The sequence below is a fragment of the Schistocerca nitens genome, chromosome 4 (assembly GCF_023898315.1).
Source record: "Schistocerca nitens isolate TAMUIC-IGC-003100 chromosome 4, iqSchNite1.1, whole genome shotgun sequence".
Taxonomy (NCBI): Eukaryota; Metazoa; Arthropoda; class Insecta; order Orthoptera; family Acrididae; genus Schistocerca; species Schistocerca nitens.
The window spans coordinates 681,498,743-681,503,884 of NC_064617.1; the positions used below are offsets into that span (position 1 = coordinate 681,498,743).

General features: G+C 44.4%; 1 non-coding gene across 1 annotated transcript; it reads right to left on the bottom strand.

The window, feature by feature from the left end:
- Positions 1–423: 423 nt before the first annotated feature.
- Trnas-cga (transfer RNA serine (anticodon CGA)) lies at positions 424–498 on the bottom strand. Its single transcript has one exon. It is a non-coding gene; the product is annotated as a tRNA-Ser (tRNA).
- Between the last annotated feature and the right edge of the window lie 4,644 nt (positions 499–5,142).

Genomic DNA, 5,142 nt, shown 5'->3' on the forward strand with positions numbered 1-5,142 from the left:
TTGAAGCAAATATGATTTTGTAAATAGAATGATACGCTTTTTTAAAGGCATCCGGAAGCGCCTCAAAAGACGAGTACACTGATATAATACTTGTTGACGTTGAAACTCTACGCAAAAAAGTCCGAGGAATGTACTAAAATTGGAAATCAATGTGGCCAGAGTCAGCTATGTTGGTGTAAACATCGCCAAGCAGCGCCCCTATGCGTGGCTACGTCGATATTTGCAGCAAGGCAGGCCTACGCTACTAGGATAAAACCTTGTTCCCTATACGACATAGACACAGGGTCAGGTATGGAACTACGGCATGTGCTCACTTGTGACGCATCAGATAGGGCTTAGGAAAACTATTTCAAACGTGTGTATGTTTCCAGGGTTTTGTGGAAACAACAAAAGTTCTGAAACTTCCTGGCAGATTAAAACTGTGTGCCGGACCGAGACTCGAACTCGGGACCATTGCCTTTCGGGGGCAAGTGCTCTACCAACTGAGCTACCCAAGCACGACTCACGCCCCGTCCTCATAGCTTTACTTCTGCCAACTTTACAGAAGCTCTCCTGCTAACCTTGCAGAAATAGCACTCCTGAAAGAAAGGATATAGTGGAGACATCGCTTAGCCACAGCCTGGGAGATGTTTCCAGGGTGAGATTTTCACTCTGCAGCGGAGTATGCGCTGATATGAAACTTCCTGGCAGATAAAAACTGTGTGCCGGACCGACCTTGGGTAGCTCAGTTGGTAGAGCACTTGCGCGTAAAAGGCAATGGTCCCGAGTTCGAGTCTCGGTCCGGCACACAGATTTAATCTGCCAGGAAGTTTCATATCAGCGCACACTCCGCTGCAGAGTGAAAATCTCATTCTGGAACTAAAGTTCTGTTAGGCAGTTTTCCATTTAAACGCTCCCCGTTGCTGCTACTTGTCAAAGCCGAAACTGAAACGTCAGTCATTCTTACTTCATAATAATAAACAGCTCTATTCGTGGAAAAAAGAAACCACTCTATTAACTTTGTTAGATTTAGGGAGAAAAATAAAAATTTGTCTATAACCGCAGGGTGTCAAAGAAGTCTTTTCCTGATTACAAACATACATAAGGCAGAAAATAAGACGCTTAGACACACATCTTTTATCTCGAAGATAATACATTCACGTTTCTGTATATGAGCACACAATTAACAAATTTCGACGTGTGCTCCTTTAGTTGCCCGGAGGGATATCCAGAAGATATTCCCATCCTACCCATGTGTTGGTCAACATTTCGTGAGGGATGTGTGCTATAAAGTCAATAATTTTGCGCCGTAATGCTTCGCTGTCGTTCCGGTGGTGTTTGGCAAACCTGGTCCTTGACATAACAGCAAAGGAAGATATTGAGGTGGCCTTGTCGGGTGAATCACGTTTTATGCTCCGTGGGACAGATGGCCGTGGGTGTAAACGGCGTGGAGCGTCAGAAAGCAAACAGCCTGGAACGATCGTCGGAAGGGTCGGGGCGGCGTAGGGAGCGTTATGGCCTGGGAAATGTTTTCGTTGCATTCCCTAGATGCTGTCGTCATTCTGGAAGGCACAGAGGATCAACATAAGTGAGCTGTGGTACTGCTCAAGTTACGTGCTGGAGAAGCCAAAACCGCAATATAACCACAGCTACTAAAAGGAGATAGGAAGCAAGGGACCTTTGCTGATGGACAAACTTGCAGTTGGTACATAATTTTAACTGCAACTAAAGAACAAATTTTATTATTACAGAATTACAGAATCAGAATAACAATATAAAAATTTAATTCGGACCTTTGTCCTCTTAAGAAAATATACAACTGACTTTCACCGTCTGTCCCTTTTCTTTTTTTTTTCTAAAAAAGGATACAAATGGAATTACCAAAGATCAACTCTTCAAATTTCGAACGCTTGGCCTTCACCACACTTAGAAAAACTATGTGATTAGATCATGAATTAATATAACAAACAGTATTTTAAAGATCATAATTAGATCTGATTGCAAAAGGATCACAGGCAGTCACCACCATAAGCACACTATCAAATTCATTGCTTACGTAACCAAAAATTACGCAACACTAATGATTCACCTTGAGTTACTTATGAGACGGTCTCGTCCGTCCCGGCGGACAGGTCGGATATTTAACTGAAGGATGGAAGTGCGGCTTATACACGAGGGTACTCGGAACAAGCGAGTAGAAAGCAACCACCAAGCATTTTCGGAGATGATCAGGCTGCAAACCAGGCCAGAAAACGCGCCGAACACACACACGATCTCAGCCTGTTCGCCAAGGCTACAAACCCCATCTGCCCCACTTACCACACCATTTCTGCAACAGCAAATAATTCACGGGACAGACAAATTCAACTCGTGATGCAGCTTTTTCAAGACCATGCAAGGCTTACTAACTACGTGGCTATCTGTAACATAACTGAAAACCAAACTGAGACATTTACCGAATAAAAGAACAGTTAAAACTGCACTGACTTAACAAAAGCTCTGCCCATCATACTAAAAGAAAGTCTAAAGCCGGCCGAAGTGGCCGTGCGGTTAAAGGCGCTGCAGTCTGGAACCGCAAGACCGCTACGGTCGCAGGTTCGAATCCTGCCTCGGGCATTGATGTTTGTGATGTCCTTAGGTTAGTTAGGTTTAACTAGTTCTAAGTTCTAGGGGACTAATGACCTCAGCAGTTGAGTCCCATAGTGCTCAGAGCCATTTGAACCATTTTTGAAAGTCTAAAACCAAAACTGGACGAAAAGCACACTAATTAGCATACCACGCCAAATTAACACTGCAGGGAACCTTTAAAACAAGCAGTAAAACTCTATTCAGTTTTGTATTTGCCGAAATAGTTAAACTCCGCTCGGCGGAAACAACATTTCGAAGCCTTAGACTTCGTAAGTTCCGTATAACACACTCTTACTCAAAACCATCCTTAACTGATTTCCGGTAGATACGACATGCCACCATAAGTTTCACCAATCTTCACAGGTTAACAGCAGAATATGAATTATAAGTAACTTCATGCTTCCAGTTACGCGATGAGATGTCCAGCATGAGATGACGGACCCGCTACCGTTTCGCACGCAAACGCGTCGACTAATCAGCACCGTACACGGCAAACGGCGAGGACGGCGACGCCCAGGCACAGCGGATCGAGACGAGCGCCTGCCTTCAAAACATGATACCTAGTTGAACGCCGACCGGAGGAAGACCACGGCCACACGCCAAACTGGAAAACCAAAGGTGGAACAGTCAGAGTTACAAGACCAGACGAGTGTCGATATCAGCGACGCAAGTGGAGCATAACTAGCGCCAGTCGCCACGACTCAACAGGTATGCATCTGTTCTTGGGTACCATGCCCATCTCTACATGTAGTTTGTCTCTCCTCGGCACGATGGCATCCACCAGCAGATACAGCTCGCAATGTACGTGTGTGGTTCGAAGAGCACCATGATGACTTTACCGTACTGCCCTAGCCACCAGACTTCCAGAACTTAACCTCAGTAAACAATCTGTGGGACCACTTCGATCGGGCTGTTCGCGGCGTGGATCCTCAACCGAGAAACGTAGCGCAGCTGCCCGCGGCAGTGGAATGTGCATGGCTCTACATCGCTGTCAGTATCTTCCAGAACATTATTGACCCTCCTCCTGCACCTCTCGCAGCGGTACGCGCTGTGAAAGGTGGTTATTCAGGTTTTTGACAAATGTTCACATTAATCTGACTGGGCAATGTATCTCCTCTCGAATTAAATTTAGCAAGATACGAGGTGCGGCTAGAAAAAAACCGGACTGATGCTGGAAAAACATTTATTTACAATTATTTACAATTTCATGTTATCTCCTTCAATGTACTCTCCTCCTCGGTCTCTACACCGCTCCATACGAATTTTCCACTGTTCATAGCAATGCTGCAGATCATTTTCGGTAAGTCCATACATTACTTCCGTCGCTTTTTCTTTTACTGCTTCAACAGTCTCAAATCTAGTTCCTTTCAAAGCTGACTTGACTTTAGGGAAAAGAAAAAAGTCACAGGGGGCCAAATCAGGTGAGTAGGGTGGATGATCTAAGATGGGAATGTTGAGTTTTGCCAAAAACGTCTTCACTGACAACGCACTGTGAGCTGGGGCATTGTCTTGGTGAAGGATCCATGACTTTTTTCTCCACAAATCGTTCCGTTTTCTCCGTACTCGCTCACGTAGGGTAGCCAGGACGCTAATGTAGTAATGCTGATTCACTGTTTGTCCCTCTGGTACCCAATCAATGTGCACAATCCCTTTGATGTCAAAAAAAAACAATCATCATTGCCTTGAATTTCGATTTTGACATTCGTGCTTTTTTTTGTCGTGGAGAACCAAGAGTTTTCCAATGCATCGATTGGCGTTTAGTTCCGGGATCGTAAGTAAAAAACCACGATTCATCGCAAGTAATAACATTTTGTAAGAAGGTGGGATCACTTCCAATGTTTTCCAGGATGTCAGAACAAATCATTCTTCGGCGTTCCTTCTGTTCAATTGTGAGACACTTTGGAACCATTTTTGTACACACTTTGTTCATGTTGAAACTTTCATGAAGAATCTGCCTAACACTTTCCTTGTCAACTCCTGTTAACTCAGACACTGCTCTGATTGTTAAACGGCGATCTTGTCGAACAAGTTTACCGATTTTTTCAATGTTTGCATCAGTTTTTGCTGACAATGGTCTGCCAGTGCGAGTGTCATCACTGGTGTCTTCGCGGCCATCTTTAAATCGTTTAAACCACTCAAACACTTGTGTTCGCGATAAAGAATCATCACCGTACACTTGTTGTAACATTACAAACGTTTCACTTGCAGATTTTCCTAGTTTGAAACAAAATTTGATGTTAACACGCTGTTCTTTCTGTACACTCAACATTTTCCGACGCACAGACAAAACGTCAACTACTTAAAACAGACGCCACGGGCAGACTGAGTGCAGGAGGCAGATGAAACTCGAGCAGTAGGCGGAGCGAGAGTCACGTGACAGGCCACGCGACTTTCAGCCTTATTGCATTCGTTTTATTGTTTCACCAGTACTAGTCCGGTTTTTTTTTCTAGCCACACCTCGTACAAGTTAGAGTACAGTGCTCAACTAACTGAGCTACCGAAGCACGACTCAAGCCCGGTACTCACAGCTTTACT